The following is a 22779-nucleotide window of genomic DNA, read 5'->3' as shown; positions in this document are numbered from 1 at the left end:
TGTGAATGGGATAAGGAGGGGCTAGTTTGTGCTTTGAAAGTTTCAAAGGGAGAAAACACACCCAATGAACCTCAGTAGCTTTGCTCTCCTGCAGACCTCAGGCCTCATAAATTGCACAGGACAGAAGCTCCCTCTTCTGGAGAACCAAAGGACAGGATTGTTAGGTGGCATCTAGCCAAAATTTGTAGATTGTAGAATTTGTTCAGATTATTGCCAATTTTCTGAAGGTCATAAGTCTTGGAACATGCAGATGGTGCACTTTGCTTTTTTTCCCTACCCCCAGTCAAAAGAGTTGTAAATTGCATATAAGTAGGGTCCTACCAAATTCATGGCCATATGAAAAACATGTCACGGACCTGAAATCTGGTCTCCCCCCGTGAAATCTGGCCTTTTGTGTGCTTTTACCCTGTACTTTTTATAGTGTACAGATTTCATGGGGGAGGTCAGCATTTCTCAAATTGGGGTTCCTGACCCAAAAGGAGGCTTTAGGGGGGTCACAAGGTTATTTCAGAGGAGTTGCAGTATTGCCACCCTTACTTCTATGTTGCCTTCAGAGCTGGGCTGCCAGAGAGCGGCAGCTGTTGGCCAGGAGCCCAGCTCTGAAGGCAGCGCCCCACCAGCAGCAGGGCAGAAGTAAAGGTGGTAATACCATACCACACCACCCTTACTTCTGCACTGCTACCTTCAGACCTGGGTGGCCAGACAGCGGTGGCTGCTGACACAGGCCCAGCTCTGTAGGCAGCAGCACAGAAATAAGGGTGGCAATACCATACCAGGCCATCCTTACTTCTGCGCTGCAACGGTCGGCGGCTCTGACTTCAGAGCTGGGCTCCCAGCCAGCAGCCACTGCTCTCCAGCTGCCCAGTTCTGAAGGCAATGCCACCACCCATAGGAGTGCAGAAGTAAAGGTAGCAGTTCCACAACCCTCCGCCCCCACAATAATCTTGTGACCCCCCCACCCCAACTCCTTTTGGGGTCAGGACCCCTACAATTACAACAACATGAAATTTCAGATTGAAATAGCTGAAATCATAAAATTAACTATTTTAAAAATCCCATGACGGTGAAATAAACCAAAATGGACCGTGAATTTGCTAGGGCCCTACATATAAACCTCCCTCCTCTCAAGGTCCTTTCAATAGTCCATAGAACAGGGGTGGCCAAATTGCAGCCCATAAGCCTCAATTTGTAAGCCTTTTACAGTTAAAGTGCAGCTTCCAGATCTTGCGTCCCACCCCCCGCCTCCCCAATTCTCTGCCTACCAGACTGGGCAGGGGGGCAGGAGCTCAGGGCTTCTGCTCTGAGGCAGGGTAGTAGGGTTGAGGGCTTCTGCCAGAGATGACTGGTGCCTCCTGAGAGGGAGCACCAGTCATCAGCTGCAGAGAGGGGCCTCTGCTTTAGCTCCCTGAGAATAGGCAGCAGGAAAAGCAGCAACTCTCCCTGTGGCTCCCAGCTGTTTGCCACTGCCTCTTCCCACCGCTGCAGATCCCAGCTTGGTCTTATGAGGTGTGAAGGGTCTTGTGCTGACCATCCACATTTCCAGTTAGCTTCCACCAAATGCTTTGCCTACATAAAAAAGTTGCACTCGTTTAATTTAAATTAGTTTTAAACTGTGTGGGCACTCATATTTCAGCTTCAGAGCTCTTTTGGAATAGCTAAAGCCAATTGTTAATCAATGTAGACTAAACCAAAATAAAAGTATATTCCCACAGTATTTTTACATCTGTTTAACTACACTGGTTTAAAATATACCTTTAGTAAAGCTGGTGCAATTTTCTCATGCAGTGAAGGCCCTAGAAAATGTTAAGGTTGTATGGTTAAGTAGTCAAAAATCAGGAAATGCCGAAGTTGAGATTTCAAATGCAACTTCTATTCTGCCCTCTTCTACATATCCATTACAATACAGCCTGTATTTATACAATCAAACAATACAGCAGTATTATGTATTGAAATATAATGTACAAATTTTCAACATTCACAAATGAGGCGACTCATGCACTTGCAGGTATATTCTTCCTCTGCTTGGTGATAAAGACTGTAAAGAGCTTTCCCTATCATCTGCCTTGCCTGTTTATCAGGCTGTGGGTTCAGATACATACCATTTATGAAATGTTAGTACCTTTTCCACCATTAGGAACAGCCTAATACTCTATTGAATAAACAGGCATTTCTCTAACTGTGCTCTAGCACTCAAGTGTGATTTTAGCTTGGGAATCTGGGTGGTGTGTAGTCTGAAGTAAAGTTGAGAATGACTTCCTGCTACTAAATAAGAACTTCCTAGAAATGCTTCAAACATCAGTTCTTAGGCCCAACACTTCACCTCTGACAAGATGAGTACCCTCAACTTCTGTTGACATCATTAAGAGGTAAACTCCACAAATCACCGTTTAAGGCCTCTTATTTTTTAAATCCTGCTGACAACAGGAGGATATAGACAAGGGCAAGCAACGGTTCAGGCTTCCTCACACAGTACCACCAATGTGCTTCCACCCTACTCAAAAGGCACCAGTTCCAGAAATCAGGGAAGAGTTGTTTTCCATTACCACCCAGCCAGTAGCTTCTTTGCGGAGACTGCCAGCAAGGGGTGCAAGTAGTGTCAATCATCATGCTCGTTTGCAAGGTTGACACCTGTCCAGCAGAAACTGGGTGAGACTAGCATCTTATTTCACGTCTGCCTCCAAAAGCCATTAGATTGTAATAACTTTTTAACCCCTACTAAACTGGATGAGTTTCAACCAGTGTCCTAAAAGAGAGAGGCTCTGAGTCCTATTATCAGTTCTTCTGACTGTTTCCCTAAGTCGCCCAATCCTATTCTCACTATCACACAGGCTGAGTTCAGAATGCATACATAAAATATATAATCAGTTTGAAACATATTAAAAATAAAATTATCTTGCCCATTGTGATATACGGGTTACCGAAATTTCCTGCTACCAAGAGCACCAAGACTAAGTGTATTAGGCTTGATTCTGCATTGTGTGGAAGGGTGATGTACACTGTGAGATGTACACTTGCTATTTTACATAGATGTGCAGCACCAAAATGGGGCAACATCTGGGGAGGGGACCAATTATATCATGTGCATTGGTGCTGAGCCCTCGTTCATAATATATCACTAAGGTGCTCAGGAGTCACTGACCAAGAAGAAAGAGGAGAGCAACTTGTGCTGCTTCACCAGCACCCAAGGACTGCTGGCAGTGCAGCACTGAACTGAGAAATTCCCTCTTCCTCCCGTGGCTTTACTCAATGTTCACATTCCGTGTGACATGGGTTTTGAACACAGAATGTGTAGGACAGATGACAGACAATCAATCAGTGGTGTGACTATAATTTTCATAGATCAGCTTTTCAGGTTTATCTTTGTCGTTGGACTGTGCATTATGTGGTGTTTGATCCTTGCGTACAATGTCACACAGTTCTATATAATAATTCACTGTTTTTTCACAAGGATTGTGTGCACCGTTTTGCTGGTTGACTATAATATTTAACAGATGCTTTGCTGAGCCTACAAGCCATTTTCTAATACTCACAGTTGTTTAAGTTCACAACACAATCTAGTGGGTGACTTCCTTTATGTTCAATAGCACATTCACTGCAGTCACTCTTAAAGACTTTGAAGTATTTAATGTAGTTAATTATATCTGTTGTCACAGGAGTTAATCTAGGGGAGGTGAGCTGTAAATCAAAGATTTGTATTTTATATTGATTTTAAAATATGGATTAGCATATTAAATACAATGTAGTTTATTTTACACTGCTTTCTATTTCATATATATTCATATAGTAGCAATCATAGAAATACTTATGCAGGAGCAACAGCTGCCGTCTTGGTAGACTGCACATTCAAGTTGTAGTGGGAACTTTGAAGCTGTTTCTGTGTCTCTCACATGGGGAGACTGTTTGAGCTCCTTTGTCCTCCTGGATGCCATTTTCCTTTTATTTCACCTTTGATATTCTATAATATGTGCATTTTAATCCATTTGTGAATAATAGCTAGCACAAATTCTTTTATGAAGACACTTCTGTAGTTTAAAAAAGAGAAGGAAGTGTTTCCTATTACCTAGATACATAATATTTACATACTGCGATATACGTACTTTGTGTATACACCACTACATGTGTGTGTTAACGTCTTATAGTTCTTGAGGTCTGTATATTTGGTAAATGTAAATTTCTCCACAAAATCACAATATGTTCACATGTTAAGTATAAAAAACAGAAAGCTCTCATTGATGTTGCACAAAGTGTTGAAATAAAAAGCTTATTTCGGCTCAGACTTCATCACATGTTCATTTAAAAGATTTTGATGTTATCATATTCACCCAGCTGAAAGTGGGGCAGCTAAAAGAATCTGCAAGATATATTCAGATAGCCTAAGAAACACAGCCAATGTCTGGCAGAATTCACAAGTAAAGCTAAACCCTATCTCAAAATTTAAGCCATTATACATGTAGTCCACATGCATGCATTGTGACTCCACATTGTGTATGCTTAGGGTATATACATGTATATAACAGTTCACCTTCCTTGTTTCTGAAGGCATGAACTTAGTCTATTGCTTCTCCCAACTTTCCTTTGGTTTAATTTTCTCAGCTCCCCCTGGGTCTCTGTCATAGCTTTTCCTATTAAGTGATGTGATGTACAAAGTATTGAAATAAACATCCGCTGTCAGAGGCAATGTTGAAATTAATGAGAGAATGGGTTCCAGCACTGAATTATCAACCTCTCATTTCAATAGTTTGGGCTTGAAGTGATACAATAATTATTTATTTGGGAGGTGCAGTTTCTACCCTTATTATCAGCATGAATGTATTTTCGTTAAATATCAAAGCTAGGAAAATACTGTTAGCCGCTGGAAGAGACTCTACACTGCTCCCTAATGCAGTATGGAAAAAGTGCCATATATTTCCCCTTGACGCTTGTAGCCCTTTCAGGATGTTAGGGTGTAATGGTTTTACCTGGCAACCTCTGAAAATACCTATCTGGAGAACAATCCATGCACTGAAGATTCCAATCAGACGTAGAAGCCCACAGTCCTTCCCTTAAGCAAAAAATACATGGTAGAGTTGGAGTGGGTTTGTATGGGAAAAGCGGTTCATGACCAGGTAAAATCCTTCATAGGGTTGAATAGTCTGGATACAAATCTAAGCTCTAATTGAAGCTGCAAGTTCAGGTCATCCCAAATGAGTGTTCATAAAGCCTTCGTATCAAACCACATCTTCATTTATTCTATCAGTGGTACTTACACTATGGGGGGGAAATACTTTTAGAAATTATTTAGAGCAGCTGTTCTCAAATGTTTTTAGACTATGGCCCACATTGTGATAGAGTGATTGTTGTGAGAAGCACCTCCCTTCCTCATAATCACATAGTTTCCCTGTAGAAATGACAATGCTTGCTTACATGGATATTAAGAAAATGAATATCAATTTTACTTATATATTTTGGCTTCCATGGTCTAGGAATCTCTTGAAAGGTTTAAAAATGTTTTACTTGGGACTATTTTTTATATCCCTTTATATGTAAATCTGATCTATTCCCATCTCAAACAGCAGTATGTCAAAGCACACTACAGAGCTTTTAGTGCACAGTAGCAGGGTCCACATGGACAATTAGTATGTGGCAGGCTAGTGTGCTTTAGATTTACACTCCAGCTTGCTGTGCACTAACTGTCTGTGTAGATAAGCCCTTGATGTAATTAGTTCAAATGTACAGGGGTCAAAGGGGATACATATGCACTTACTAGTGACCTACAATAGTTTTTCTAACCCTCAAAATATAACAGCATTTAAATCTGATATAACTAACTTTGCCAGGGCTAAAAGGATGTGCTGGATCCCATTGGGAAGCTGGAAATATCCCTTTTCCAGTGGTATAATGTTTTTTCAGACATACAAGTGACATAAACCCTGACATACCAATGCTTATCTGATGTATTTTTGTGAATACAAAAGCTGTAACTGCTGTAGCAGTGAATCTCCTCATCCATCCTGAGCTTCAGCCAGGTGTAATTTAGTTAGAGGAGGGATGCCTCTACAGTTGGGGTGAGGGGTGGAGTAGGAAACATTACAGTGAATTCAGTGGCATCTGTTTGAAGCTGATTTGTCATGGTATGGAAATCTTCTCCACAAATGTGGTATTAGATGGACGGTGTAAAGTGATACCTAGAATTAATTTGTACATATGTTTCCATTAGAAAGCTCATTTTCAGATGTTTATAACTTTGCTAGTTTTTAACCTTTTTGGCACACTTGTTTTCATCTTAGAAACATTGCAACTGTTTTGTAAACACCACTATTGTCTCGGCAGCATGTCATAGAAGCCTGAAATTTGGTTGGGCCTTAGTCCATAAATTACAGATGTGTCTTTTGTTGGTCCTGTGAAAATGAGATTTGATTTGGTGAAGTTACAAGTGTTTTAAGAAATATACTTTGCCTATCCACAGAGGTTTCTGGTAAACAGTTAAACTAATAAATAATGTGTATGAATGTGTATAAAAATTCACTTGAATTCTTCATTTATTACACAAGTGAATCTTGCCCATATGCTCAGGGGTTAGCTGATTGCCATATTTGGGGTTGGGAAGGAATTTTCCTCCAGGGCAGATTGGAAGAGGCCCTGGAGGTTTTTCACCTTCCTCTGTAGCGTGGGGCATGGGTCACTTGCTGGAGGATTCTCTGCTCCTGGAAGTCCTTAAACCACGATTTGAGGACTTCAATAGCTCAGACATAGGTGAGAGGTTTTTCGCAGGAGTGGGTGGGTGAGATTCTGTGGCCTGCGTTGTGCAGGAGGTCAGACTAAATGATCATAATGGACCCTTCTGACCTTAATATCTATGAAAAATAAGAGTCGGATGGAACAGTGGATTTACATTTGTAAGTTCCATGCACACCAATGGACAATGGTTTTTACAATATCGGCCAGTGTGGATGTGTGTTGGTGATGGTAGGCTTGTCTACTGGGGTAAGTCGACCTAAGTTACACTACTCCAGCTATGTGAATAACATAGCTGGAGTCAACATAGCTTAGGTCAACTTACCGCAGTGTCTTCACTGCTTTGCGTCGATGGGAGACACTCTCTGGTCAACTTACCTTACTCTTCTCAGAGAGCTGGAGTACTGGAGTCAATCGGAGTCGAGCGATCTGCCATCAATTTAGCTGGCCTTCACTAGACCTGCTAAATCTACACCTGCTGCATCGATTGCTGTAATTGATTTGCCAGATTCATGCAATATCTTTTGGTAAAAAATTTTATGATGATCTCTCAGTAAAATCTAGGTCAGTTTCAAATAAGCAAATCTTAAGAGAAATGAACTCAATTAATTCTGTTAACAATTAGTGTATTCCATAATGACAGATATATGAAAAGCTGTCAAAGAGTGATTTTTATCCTGAAAGTTAAGAAATACTTCCTTTAACAAGTGAGATACAAATCAAGACTCATGGGAATATTTCTGAAAGGCACAAGCAGTTTCTACACAATGGAAATGGATTAATCGAGAAAAGCATTGTACTCTATTAGATGTTCATTTTCACACAAAATAACATAATGCATCTCATTTTCTGGGGAGAAAAATCAAGCATTTTCCAGTGGCTTCCTGGGTTATATTTTCTTAATCCCATTTTTACACAGGCTACATCTTTCCACCGCTCAAATATTTAAATCCAAATCTTTTTATCTAATCTCTCTATCTAATTTAGGCACCTTTAATATTCCCAGTAACATGGTGTTTAACTACCAGTTTGGATGGGAAAAACCTGTTAAGTCCAATGTGGTGTAGGCTAACCTAGCCTAGGTCAACCCTAGCAAACCAAACATTTTAAAATCAAGTTAGCCTGTACCAGTTTAAAACAAGTTCAGCAAACACTATTGCCATTCTAGATGGTAGCCTAAAATTCAGAGCCTTAAAGTGGCTTCAGTGCAGAAAGGAGGTAATACTATGGCAGGCATTCTCTGCTTTGTATTACTTCAGTGGAGTCACTGAATTCTATCAGGCTTGGTCTTGCTCAATCATCTTTGTTCTGTTTTTTCCCCCCCTACCTTCAGAGAGACACACGCAAAACCCATTAAGAAAGAGATTGTTACCACAGTTCTGATTTCTTTCCCAATCCAGAGGGGCCAGTCTCTGAAGTTAGATGGGCTTCATTCATTAGTGCTCTTGCTGGTCTCATTCATGCATGTATTTTTAATGTAAGGTCTAAAATTGATATGTACATCAAGAAAGGATAATGATTCCATTTTTGATAGTAATAAAGCAGAAGTCTAGTGATGCGGTAAATGTGCAATATTAAAGGTATTTTGTGATAGAAATGTATCTGAGGTTTTTGACCTACTGTACTCAAGATCTATTGTTAAACAAAATTTCTGTCTTTACTATAAAAGGAAGCCGGGAAATAAGCCTATCATTTTGGTCTTCATTATTTCCTACTGTTTAAGCAAGTCCAGTCACATAACAGGAATGTAAATCTTGGGAAAAGAATGAACTGGTAGTAATTAATGAGCCTGAAGTTTTTACTCAGAAAGAAATCCAGTAGTTAGGGAGTATATTGCCTGCCACTATTTGCCTGAAAAGTTGCATTTTACAAATTTTTCATGTGTTTGAGTGTTTGACCTTCTTGTTTTCAGTTTTAGGGCTTCTCATTCCCTTCTTCCCCAATCACTTATTTTGTTTGTATTAGGCATGAACAGAAAACTGGCTTGGCAGAAAATCTGGAGGAATCTGGACATGCAAATCAAGTTGTTGACATGCAAACTAGGTTAAAGGCCAGTATTTACTCAATTCATTTGTTAAACCAGAAAGTAAGAAGCAATGAGAAGGAGAGAGAGGGAAATGTGATAATATAAACTGATATCCATACTCTATTTACCTAACTGTATTACAAGGCTTTTAAATGTTAGCAAATACATATAAGGAGAAAACAAACTCTAGAACTGGGAGTCAAAACACAGAGTATGATGTTGATGTAATGTTTCTAGTCCCTAGAAATGGTTCACAAAAGACTCAAAAGAAATAACACAAAATGTATGACTTAACTACAAAGCACTCTTTGTATTCTGCTATAACAATGAACTTAAAGTATTGCAGCAAGCCTCACAGTGAAAGTTATCATTTCTTCTTACAAACTTTTAAATACCATATTCCCAAGTGTTGGGATCAAAAGAATATCTTGCATTTTTAATCTTAATATTTTATATTTAAAAAACACATTAATCCCCTTTAGAGGACTTAAATGAATAACAGAGTATCCTGTATCATCTTTTATGATTGCCGTCATGTGTGCTTTAAATACAGACTGGTATAACAGGGCTCTTAAAACAAAATTTGGAAATATTCAGAAAAAAACTAAAATATAACCCTAGACAAAACACAGTTTATATTGTATGGAGCCACTATCTTTCTTTGTCTAAAAAAAGATGATAGAAGCAACCACTGATAGTGACTGATCATAAAAAGAAACCCCAGGAGCATAGACACACTATAAAAAGATCTAGGAGGAAGTCATTATGCTGTTGAGGGAATAAGAAATTTAAGTCAGAGAGTTGTGAAATGTTCTCATTATAGGTCATCTCAGTAATTATCTGACATCTACAGATGGAGTCACTTCTTAATCAAAAGAATGAATCATTACTGATATTGATTCAGACCAAGATGTTTGAAATAATGAGTCCGGTAACTCAAGTATAAATTTAGAGGTAATTTCTGCAACTTCTCTGTTAAAGTTTTTCAGACTAAATAATAATGAAATATCTTATTACATTTCATGATAATGATAAGAAAATGGCCATGAATGTGTGAACTAATTGCCCCAGTATAATCTTCATGTAAAAACCTAGATTTAAAAAAAAAAGGTTACCAATGTTTACTATACGATTGACATTGTAGCTTAATTAGTATCAACAGAACACAGTATTGCTTTCTCTGGAGTATAATATCAGTCCCCAACAATGCCATTATATTTAAGGATCTGTAAGTATATACTCTAGAAACCCTTATTTTCAGTAGTTTGTAACTTGACCATATAAATGACTCTGGATAAATAGCATGCAATATCTGTGAGCAGGAGCAATTATAAAAATAAATTATTTAGCCATGTTTAGGTTATAAAAGCACAAATAAAAAAGCGGATGTTTTCAGACCCTTTTTTTTCTTTTTTTGCTAATAGCTTCTCAGGGACGGTAAATCAGATGAATTAGGGACAGAAAGGACAATCCTAGGAGGTATGATGTGTTTCCTGGGTGAGAAAGCCCCTTCCTTCTCTCAGCAGGGGGAATGTTTGATTACACCAGTAGGGGAAAGACAACCTCTAGAGTCCTGAGAGAAGGGAGGTTCAGTTGCTTTGGGGCCTACCTCACTCCCCTCCATGTGGAGATTGTGCTTAAGTGGGAGTGGGCAGGGTAGAAACAAAGATTTCTCCACCTTTCCCTACTATCTGTTATGAGGCAGCTCCTCCTCCTCTGGCCGTTTTGTGCAAGCTCACCTATAGGGGCCTGAACTGGTAGGCCAGCTTTGAGCATGCTTACCAAATCAACTCCTACAGACAAGTTAGGCAGGGGAACACCTATCTTCTCCCAGTTCATGAATCACTCTGGAGCTTAGGTGACTGGACGCCTGGCGTGGGGGCCGCAGAGCACATGAACAGAGGCAGAAACATAGATACCTAAGGACCTTTTAGGGCAAAAATTTAGATACAGAGTGAGTTTAGGTTCCTGCAGGTTCAGGGGAAGCTGAGTGGTGGGTTTTGTGACTCCTAATGGGGCCCGATTCTGGGATATAGGCACCTAAAATAGCAGTTAGGCACCTAAATCCTTTTGTGAATCTAGCCCTTAGTGGTATTGTGTTATAAGTTTTTCAAAATGCAGCTATTTGATCTGACCATCTTTTGATCCAATCCAATGTAAACTTTAATTATGGTGCATAGCAGAATTATAAATCGGGCATGGCCAGTCCTCCATTTTTCTTTAAGAGCCGTAATGTTTTATATTTTGCTCTTGTGTATTCCTATTACCTAGAAGTTGAGATATTATCTGTTCATTCTGTCTATTTTGTGTGGTGTGGTAGTACAACTTATTGGCACAAGAACAGTATTTTGGGCAGCACATCCTTTTAATTGTTTCAGTTCTGCATAGTAAAGATAAGGGCAGAAAATGCCTTCTATTTAAATCAATGATTTAATTTTCTTTAACTGAAACTTTTAGATATGGTATTATTTGTATGGTTTCACAGTCCCTTTAGGAACCATTAATGGATAAACTAATAAATACAGACGAGGCAAGTTTTATTGCAAAGAGAATAGTCCCATATATTAGAAGGTTTTTAAATATTATTACAAAAAAGATCAAAGTAATAGATTGTCACTTGAAAATGAAAAGGCTTTTGACCAGGTCTTTCTTATTTTGATGAAAAACAACATTACCATAGAAGATATACAATGTCTTAAAATCTTATACAACAACTTTGAAGTGCAAGGTACAGCTATCAACCCAACCCCCTTCTCATTAAAATGAGGTAGATATAAAGGTTTTAGGTTTTCCGCCAATTATCTACCACTTCAATTAAAACACTGGAAACCAGTGTCAGGAAATATAGGAATAAAAGTTACTGTGTGAGAAAAATAAAATGGATAAAATATGAAGTGGGCAGGAGCAAGGAGGACCAATTTTAAGAGCAAAAGTGTCTGGCAATAGGGCTTAACTCAATAAAATATTTTAGAAGGTTTCTCAGAAAGTTGTACAGTAATGCAAGATGCATAGAAAATAAACTAAATAGCTAAAAGTATCATTGTGTCATATACAAAATATATGATGGTATGGTTTAATATAAATTTCATTGCCACTCATTTGGGATGACCTGCACATCTCATTCATGGCTTTACCACTGTGAATAATGGAGCCATTCCAAACTCAAGCCAATAAAATCTTTGTATCACACTACAGAATAACATATTCTTTGTGTGTGTATATGTTCATATGTTCTGTACATATGCATCTCTATATAGTAGAAGCCCCTTAATAGCAATATTGCTATTAACAACTTGTGGTTAATAGCAACACTTTGCCAGGAACCAGTCCCATTCCATTGACTTTTCTGTTGATGGAATTTGGATATTAGCAACAGGCATACCACTTTCTGACAACTTTTTGATGAGCGTTCCCTGGCTGCAGCACTGCAAACCTGCCTGCAGCTAGGAGTGGGGGTGCTGCGGGCAGGGCAGCAGCAGGGAGGGGGACTGTAGCCCAGATGCTGGAGCTTCCCACAGGAATGGGGAGTGCTGGGGGATATGAGGCTGCACTGTACCTCTCTGTGTTCTCCAGGCTGCATCCTGCCATGGCAACAGTGGCCCAGGCTTAACATGTCCCAGTACTTGCTTCCCTGGCTGCAGCCAAACAAACTTGCCTCTGGGTCTATACCCAGGGAAGGAAGTGCTGGGTCAGGTTGACCACTGCTGCAGGCAGGCTTGTAGGACTGCCGCCAGGAGAGGAAGTGCGGAAATGCTACCTCTCCCTTCTGCTGCTCACCTCACAGCCTCAGGCAAGTTTGCAAGGCTGCAGGGAGATGTACCATGCATGTCCCTGCTCTTCCTTCCCTGGCTGCAGACATGCACATCTGTCTTCCCTTTATTGACAACTGAGAAGTTATTAATAAGTGGAATCAACTGTACTGCATGCATAGAATAGAGAGTGCATTATAGGTGTCAAGCCTAAAATTAGTGGACATTTTAAAAAGATTAGGCTTTAACTGCATGAGTTACAGACATAAATATGGGTACCTACAAATCAGGAGCTACAGATCTAATTTGTATCTTTTTTACAAGATTGCATGTGCAAAATTTAGAGGCTGTGTTGAGGACCATTTGAAAATTTATCCCCTGGCAAATAAAAACAAGTCTTGTTCTGCACACTTTCCTAAACTCCCACTGACATCACCCAAAGTTCTGCATGCAGAAAAGGTGTTAAATATGCCAGTTTCGATCTTATACCTGAACAGTCTGGCTTTTTGACCCTTAATGTTTTTAAGGTCAAATCATGAGAGCTCTAGTTTTTGTCAACTTCACCAAGGCAAACTCCCATTGGCTTCAGACTGAACGAAAGCACGTAGAAGGCTCTTAGTTAGAAGGACCTTTGTTGTGTTTTTTTTGTGACAGTGATTGATGCATACTACCATTTATCTTTACATATGTTAGAGGAAGAGTAGAGAAGGTTGTAACAGTGTGGCATATACTTGCTTTAGTGATTTGCCTCTCCACCTTGGGAATTCTCCCCTCTTTGGTGTACAACCTCATATCCTGGGTGGGCTCATGAAGGACTGCCAGGTGCATGTGGGAAGAAGTGTGTGTGTAATCCACTCCATCCAGACCTGTTTATCCCTTAAACAGTGTATCTTTCTGGGTATGTGGGGCAGCTTGTGATGGAAATTCTCATTGGATGTGACCATGTTACTGTACTCACCAGCTCTCAGATGCAGGGAGCACTGAATATGATTTTTGCATACTTAAGGATGATTTCTGAGAAAAAAGGGTAACATTTTCAAAAGCCTCTAAACACTAGATCAAAGGTATTTAGCAGGGGTGGCCAACCTGTGGCTCCGGAGCCACAAGTGGCTCTTCAGAAGTTAATATGCGGCTCCTTGTATAGGCACCGACTCTGGGGCTGGAGCTACGGGTGCCAACTTTCCAATGTGCCGGGGGGTGCTCACTGCTCAACCCCTGGCTCTGCCACAGACCCTGCCCCCACTCCACTCCTTCCCGCCCCCTCCCCTGAGACTGCTATGCCCTCGCTTCTCCGTCCTCCCGCGCCAGAACCTCCTGCATGCCACGAAACAGCTGATTGGGAGGTGCAGGGAGGGAGCAGGAAGCACTGATCAGCGGGGCTGCCGGTGGGAGGCACTGGGAACGGGTGGGGGGAGCTGATGAGGGGGCTGCTGACAAATTACTGTGGCTCTTTGGCAATGTACATTGGTAAATTCTGGCTCCTTCTCAGGCTCAGGTTGGCCACCCCTGGTATTTAGGTTCCCACAACCATTGATTTCAGTAGAGTTAAGGGGGCCAGCCATTGTTCGGCACCCATGCAGGGTGCAGACGAGCTGTGACATCACTACTGATTTTTGCGTATATGTGTGTTTGTGTGCATCTCTCTCTCCCCACTCCCTTTCTTGAGTGACTTCACTTGAGGTACCAATCCTTATTGTTCTTCCCGCCACATAGAGTAGTAGAGATATGCAGTATTATTTTAGAAAGATTTTTAAAAATTGGAAATATGAATGTTTAAAATAAAAAAGCTATTAGTTAATATATAATACGTCCACCGACTTATGTCGTCTTTTCTTCATAACCATTTAATTTTGCATGCATATAACCAATGTTTTAGTAACAGTACCAAGGGTTTCATATGTAAGACATTATTCACAGTATGTTTCCTCTTACTTTGCATAGCATTATTCTTTGTGAAAATAATGTTTTGGCCTCAGGAGAAATATTGCAATTGAACGCAGAGCAATATATCTTTTGGTATGGGGCCATGGTACTAAGGTTTATTTATTTATTTTTAAATTACCTTGGCCATCAAGACAACAGAGCCATGATTAAAAAAAAAAATAGAAGGTAGTGGAACAAGAAGAATATTATTTCAGTTTTTAATTTGTGAATAAAATGTGTTAAGTGAAAAATGGGGAAACTGCCCCTTTCTGACCAGCATGGTTTTACACAGATGCTACATATGCTTCTTAAAATGGGATTAAAATCTTAGAATATATATTTATTTTTGGAAATAGGTGGGTTGAACTAAAATTATTACTATTAAGTTGACTGAAATGTTGATGATTAGCCCAAGAAAAAAATTAACTGATTTAAAATATATGCTTTATTTTTTGGTAACAGAGAATCTGTCATGTTATTGCAAAGATGTGATTCATCATGTTCTATTTCAGTTTTCCTTGGGTATCAGAAGTTATCATAATTAGCACTAATGACAATGTTAAATGCAGTAATTTGAGTGATTGCTGATACAAAGTGTCCAACCCACAGAAATCTATACTGTTACCTTTCAACGATTACATATATTAGATACACCTATAATATGAGCAAACAAGTAAGTTTTACCTTAAACTGTTTTTCACAAAAGAAAAAGAAAGTGTTAGGCAAGAGTTTAAAACAAGTGAAACATTATTAAAAAGGAAATAGTTCCAAGCCCAGTGTTTCAGTTTAAAAAACTCAACCCATCTCCTGAGGACCAGTGAATTGCAAATAATTGTACACATATGAACATGCAACCCCTTCCTTAATGCTGATGCACATTACCATATTAGTATTTACTTTATAAAGGCCAAATTCTTCCCTCAGATACACATAATACACACAATTCCCAGTGAAATCAATTGGAATTATTCACACACATCTGATGGAAGAAATTGGTCCTAAACAGAATGCAAATGATTTATCTATTTACATATTTTAGACAGCAGTTCCGCCGGTGTTGACATATTTCAGGATATATCAAATTTGGTTGCTTTTCGCATTTTTCCTACAACTCAAACCTCACTGAGACTTTTTTTTTTGTTTGAGTGAATTTAATACTAGTGAAAGATGCCAGATTGACATCACTTGGAACAGAAGCCCTCTGCTTATCTGTACAAAAGTTACAGTACAGGACACAGCAATAAACTCTTCCACCCCTTCATCTCACTACTAAATTTCCAATTCTATTCTGGAGTGTCCACCTCTGAGCATCAGATGATAACTTAATTTCAATAGCCTATTGCTTAAACTAACAGTTAGTGCCAATTGTGTGGTGATGGACCTTGGAATGTGATCATCTGTTCACTAAGAACTGGACTGAGAGCAACTAATTGCACACAGACCCCAGAAAACCACTAGATAGGAACAACTTTGGGACATGATTAAATATAGCTGCATTTGGATCTATGACTTGGAGGTGACTGTAGCCTATTACCAATCTCATAAACCATCCAGTTCCCAGCTTCTGGGTTTTTTTCAATGAAATTCTGAATTCTTTTGTTCCTTAATGTGGAAAAGATCATTTTGGTATTCCCCCTCTATCCTCCCCTGCCAAAAAAAAGTGTGTGTGGGGGGGGAAGGGGCAAAGGTATGCATAACTGGCTACAGAGCTTAAACTGTATTTGCGTATGGTGCTCTTTATTGAATATATCCATTTCATGAACAAAAGATCTTCAAGCTATAGTTCATGCTATGGTTAGGAGATATCATGCCAAGATTCTCACAAAAACTCAGAAGCAGCAATTACATTTCATGTATCAAAAGCCAAATTTTTTCAGTGCCTAAGTAAAGAAATATTAAGCATTTAAAAATCATGTAATATATATATTTACATAAAAAGATTTGCTGAGTTATTTTGAAAATTATATTATAAAATAATACTCGTTTTTTAAAAAGTACATAAGAACATAAGGTCCATCTAGCTCAGTAGCCTGTCTTCTGACAGTGGCCAGTGCCAGTTTCCCTCAGAGAGAATAAATAGAACAGGGAATCATCAAGTGCTCCATCCCCTGTTGCTCATTCCTAGCTTCTGGCAAACAGAGGCTAAGACACCATTCCTGCTCATCCTGGCTAACAGCCGTTGATGGACCTGTCCTCCATGAATTTATCTAGTTCTTTTTTGAACCCTGTTATGGTCTTGGCCTTCACAACATTCTCTGGCAAGGAGTTCCACAGGTTAACAGTACATTGTATGAAGAAATACTTTCCCTATACCAGTCATGATTTTATAGACCTCAATCATACCTTCCCTTAGCCATCTCTTTTCCAAGCTGAAAAGTCCCAGTCTTATTAATCTCGCCTCATATGGAAGCCATTCCATACCCCTAATAATTTTTGTTGCCCTTTTCTGAACCTTTTCCAATTCCAATATATCTCTTTTGAGACTGCGGTGACCACATCTGCACACAGTATTCAAGATGTGGACATACCATGGATTTATATAGAGGCAACACAATATTTTCTGTCCTATTATCTATCCCTTTCTTAATTATTCATAGCATTCTGTTCACTTTTTTGACAGCCACTGCACAGTATAAATAAGTATAAATATAAATAAGAATTAGTGTACAATCACCTACAAGCTATTGGAGGAAGCTTTTGGTCTGTGGAGTAAACATGTATTTTTAAATGTGTCAAAGTACATATTTTACCGACAATGAGCATGATTTTAAAATAATGGGATGTTGTTTTTGCAGGACCACTTTTGCTCTTACAAATAATTATGCTTGGCAGAATTCAATTTGTACTTTTTAATATTTTCAATGGATAATATCAATCTCTTTTTAAAGCATTTTTTTAGATTTTTATCTTTTTTAATTTTCATAGTTGCGGGAAATTTTTTGGGCAGTCAGACAATTATTTAATGACAGCAGATGTTGAAATTCAAAAAATGAAAGCCTTATAAATTGTCAAAACAGAAATTGTCAATACCACGTCAAAATATACAAAGTAAATATCGTTCAATCAACAAATCATACCTGTTTTTACTATTCATTCACTAGTCCATTTGTAACAGGCCTAATTCAAAAGGCTAAATCATGGATTTTTACTCTAATAAGTTTTCAAGCAGCATTTTTCTTTTTTGCCTATCAGTTCATTTTGATTGTTATTAATAGAAATATTTGTTCATCAGTATGTGTATGTATTGTGAAGTTGACATTTACCAATCAAAATCTAATCTTTCCAAGCCTACAAATAATGATGACCGCATTTTTGAACTGTGGGTGCAAATATTAGTCGACATTTAGAAGATGATTGGCGGCAGAGGCGCTGAGATCCACACCTTGCCTAACTTCAGTTTGAGTGGTGGATGCTCAACGCTTCTGAAAATTAATCCCTTAAATACTAAAAGTTGCAACCAGGGTTGCAAAATTGGCCTGACAAAAGCAAAGGTGGGGCTGAGGTACATCAGAAACTTGAGTCCAGTGACTCAAAGTCTGTTGTGTTAAATCTCATGCACTTCCATGTAAGATTGTTGTGTGTACTCTGTGGTCAGTGTATTGATGTTCTCAGTATACATTTTCAGATATGAACAGGTGTCTATCTTGCATTTTCACCATCTGCTCAAGCAAAACTCACATTTTCATGCTCAAAATGGGTAATTTCACTTAAAAATAAGTTAATGAGCATGTAGTTACCCAAGTAATACATAAAATTGCCAACTTAAGAGCCCACAAACAAAACTGAATCTCTGAAATTTCACCTTAAACTAAGAAAGCAAAAGAAACTCAGAGTTAAAACTGAAAGTCTGTTTCTAACAGTAACTCCTTCCTATTTTGCTTGTATGTGTTAGATGGCAAAGTAATGCACTGGTATGACCTTACGCATAGTGAAGCACGGCATACATTATAATACATAAACACAGTGGGGTAAGTGAAAGACAGTTTAAGCCTTAATTCAGAATCTGGAGATTTAAGTCAGACTTCTTTAATTATCTGATTAGTTTATTTTGAGTTTTAGTTATATATTCTGATGTCTGGTAAATTTGGTAAAAATTACTTGTTAACTTCACTAACTGGAAACCAGAAAACCATTACTTACAGGTTTTGTCATGTTTTCCCCCTAGGTCAATACACTCAGCAATGAAAATACACATCTCCGACAACAACTGGAAAATGAAAAGATTCAGTGTCAACAGTTTGAACTGCAGTTAGAGACCTGTAATCAAACTATATTTTCTCTTAGAGCTCAAATCAAAGATTAAACAGGACAAAAGGATTTTAGCCAACTTGAGACTATGTCCTGTGACCATAAAACCTTGTCACATTTATACTCAGGGTCTGAATGGGAGCCATTCAGGACATCTCAAGGGGGAAAAATGGAACATCAAATAAGGAGGGATTTGAAAATCCAGGGATAAAGAACTTGATAGACAAATCATATTGGATCTAGTTTGTTGGAGAACTTTCTGCACAGCTAAAGTAAAGCATTGAATATTGGACAGAATAAATGAATAAGCTTATATCTAAAATACAGACAACTCACTTAACTTCAATTAAGAGATAGGGAATGGTTTTGTAAAGATTAAAAACAAGAAAAAGGATTTTGTTTTTCTGTTTTACCAGTCTTCAGTTTCTAGTTAATCCATTCAGTATTGTGCTCCTTAATTATTGTCTTGTACCTTTTTAATATGAAAGAATAAAAGTCCATTAGAATTTTTTTACATCTCTACATCAAACTCTTACAATATTTGTACAAGAAAAACCTAAAATAGCATTGAAATGACTAAAATGAATCCCCCATATGGTTTCTTTAAATATATGAAAAGTGAACTTTACTTTCCTAACCTAAGAGAACATCTGTACTTTATAACAGTTTTTTTATGTGTGATATCAGGCTGTTTTTCATACAGAATTGTTAGGCCACCATTATATTATATATTCCTCAACTGCAGTAGTGCATTTCAAATTATTTTGTTTAAATTAGTCTAAAATTGATGGCTTTCTTTTTGTTCTTTTTATGTTTATGCTTAATTTTTTCCAATAATACTTGAAGATCAGCATGCATTAATAGCTGCAGGGCATAAAGAGACTAGAGGAAATTAGCTGTCACCCACAGCCAGTGATTCTATGTTCTCATAAACATAAAGGGCTAAATTGTCTTTTATGTTGACCGTGCATGCAGATCATGTCATTTTCATTAAAAATTAGACATCATGAATATATTTTACAACCGATGATGGAGATGTTTGAATTAATATGCTTTTAAAGCAAAGACTAAAACTTCTTTTGGTTTTGTTCTTGTGAAATTTGGGACTTATTACCAAAATGTGCAGTCATATGTAAGTCTTAAATTAATGTTTTTAGATATACGTTTTTGCAAATCTTATAAATATGCACTATTGTTAATATGGACTAATAAGTAATTTATAAATTGATAGATAGCTATATTTAATAAACTTTCATTTACATGAGTTTACGTTGCTTGTATTTTTACATTCTGGGTTTGGGGCTCAGAAGGAAATAATATGCTAATTAACTGATTACTACTAGGAATGTATTAACATTTTATTTTAAACTGCAGAGCTGTAAGTGGCTTAAATGTTCCATTAAGTACAATATAATTATTTGCATTGTATTGATATTGAAATATGATAATATCTTTGCCCACAACATAAGTAGCTCTATGGCATAACATAATGCAAAATGTCCTCCAGCTCTACTGTCTTCTGCTGATATTGTCACTTTATTTTGTGTCATTCCTCCCCTAGTGTGTTCTCTGCCCAGCAGCTGATTACTTTGCTGGTAGTTGGTCCTTTAGAAACATCTTGTCCAAATTATCATCCAGCTTCTCTTGTGTCTGTCTAAAGAACATCTTTTGCACCTCTAGGCATTAAAGCATGCACTCATTGATCAAACATTCTTTCCATAACACAAAGAGCACAGTATTTTCTCTATGAAAAAAGACTTGATGATGATCTTTTAGTTTCACTGTCCATCTTTCACAGTCATAGTTAAGTACAGACCATATTTAAAGCTAAGTGAAACCCAAGCTTTTATAGTTGCAGAAATGTTCCAGCATTGCCAGGACTCATAAATGATTAAACTATTCCATTTCATACAGAGCTCTACAATATTCTTGATTACATCCTGCCTTGAGGTTTTATCAGTCACCTCTCAAGTAGCATAGGCATACATTTACTCAGACCACTGCATTTGTTTGTTTCCATCCAAAACTACAACATACTTTTGTTTGTTCTTTACTTTTTACAGCAAATGATCAGAACACCTTTCACAGATTAAAAATATCCACATCTGGTCCAAAGTATTTGTTAAAATTGTACAGTGTTTAAAACAATGAATAGTATATTTACAAAACTTTGCTAATTACAATTCATGCATTCTGAGGCAAAGATTGTTTCTTCCTAGAGTAGCCCATTGAGTTGCTAGACTCTCAATAGGATTTAATCAATGCCCATCATCCTTAGAAGTGGTATTGAAGCAGCTGTTGACTTTTACTCAGTAGCATGGAGGTCACCAGACAACCTACGAAACTATCCATCTTGCATCTGTACTTGTTCTGACTGACTTTTCTTGAGGTAGAAGTTGACCGATTGGCTGCCTTGACCAAAACTGAGTTACAGAATCTTAGCTGGCTTCACTGATGGTCTTGGCAAATGTTACTTTACAGCACAGAACAAACACATGAATTTGCATTGTGATACAATATTTTAACCTAAAATATTTAACATGACAATGAACTAAAACATTCTTTTTGCTTTTGCTTTATAGACCACTGTACATATAATGAATAGCTCTTTATGTAAATCAAAGGGACTGACAAATTTCACAGTTTACACATGACAGAAAAGGTACACTCTCAAAGTACTATCCCATATAGATTCACAATAGTTGTGCCTTCTTCCCTTGTACCTTAGAAAATCTCTTCAGTTTTCAAAATATGTGGGGCAGTTTTCATTAGAGTGCTGCTATAAGCATATTCAGGATCTGGAGGGCAGAATAAGAGGAGGAACAGTAATATAGTTTGATTTACTCCCAAGGTGGTAACCTGACCCTAGAGCTAAAACTAACTCTTCTCTCAAGAGGGGAGATGAACAGATAATTACAAAATATCCTCTCAAGTGTGAACATTCAAATAGCAAATATTTGTAGTTTAGCAGAGCTCCAATGATAGTGCAGTGGTAAAATACTAGAAACTCCTATTTCACCTTCAAAAGGAATTTTGGAGATGTATCCACATTCTGTTACCCCTATCAAATTTCATAGATGGTGAATGAGTCACTAGTGTTCACCCATCAATCATTCTACAAGCTGAGGATGCTTCTACATTAAAGAAACCTTTCACAATTTGTAAGTGTCTCATAATGGGTCTTTAAATTTTAATAACAACATTTGGATGTGCTATGAACTTTTAAATAGGAAGTTTGAGATGCAGAATGACCCTAATAAACCTGGCAACTAATGAATGAACAGAAATCAATTTCTATTTGTCCAGTTCAAAGAAAGCCAGAACTGCTAGAAAGATTCTAAGAGAAGTGACCTGCACTCTACACCCAGACAGCTGCAGAAGATATTTAGTTTTTTATGTAGAGTAAGTGATGGTATTTCAATGTTTAGACTAACGTGAAGACAAACCTTTTATATGTATGGTTTCAAAGTAACAGCCGTGTTAGTCTGTATTCGCAAAAAGAAAAGGAGTACTAGTGGCACCTTAGAGACTAACCAATTTATTTCAGCATAAGCTTTGGTGAGCTACAGCTCATATGTATGTCTTTCTGGGGAATCCTTGAAAAGAGCTAAAAGCCAATGGAGTAAACCGTTTATTGTATTGTCTATGAAAAGGTAAGTTTGTACCTGATTAGAATCTAGTGTGATCCAGACAGGTTCTGTTGTGATAATAGGGAGATATGCTTCCCAAACTGAGTGAGAAGAGTTGGAGTTATAAGAAGTCTGAGATTAGCGGTTATTGTTATATTCAATGGTGAATATTCAATATTCGTTATATTCAATGGTGGTGAAATCAAATTTCCTGAGTCATAGCAGCCATTACTCATAGGTTATCTGGCGCGTTCTCAGGAAGGCTCACCAGGTGGAGATAAGCTTCTCCTAAGGCCTATTGTTTCCCCTAATGGCCCATTACCCTTAATAGGCCCTTCACAACCATCTGTCTAGACTGAAAGCCTTTTGCCTAGTGGGTGTTACGCAGGTGTAACCACATTTGAAATACAGATACATAGTCAATATTCATAACTTCAGATACAAAAATGATACACGCACACAAATAAGGCTAATCATATTCAGCAAATCA

This window comes from Lepidochelys kempii, chromosome 2 (genome assembly GCF_965140265.1).
Source record: "Lepidochelys kempii isolate rLepKem1 chromosome 2, rLepKem1.hap2, whole genome shotgun sequence".
NCBI lineage: Eukaryota > Metazoa > Chordata > Testudines > Cheloniidae > Lepidochelys > Lepidochelys kempii.
This window is presented reverse-complemented; position numbering follows the sequence as displayed.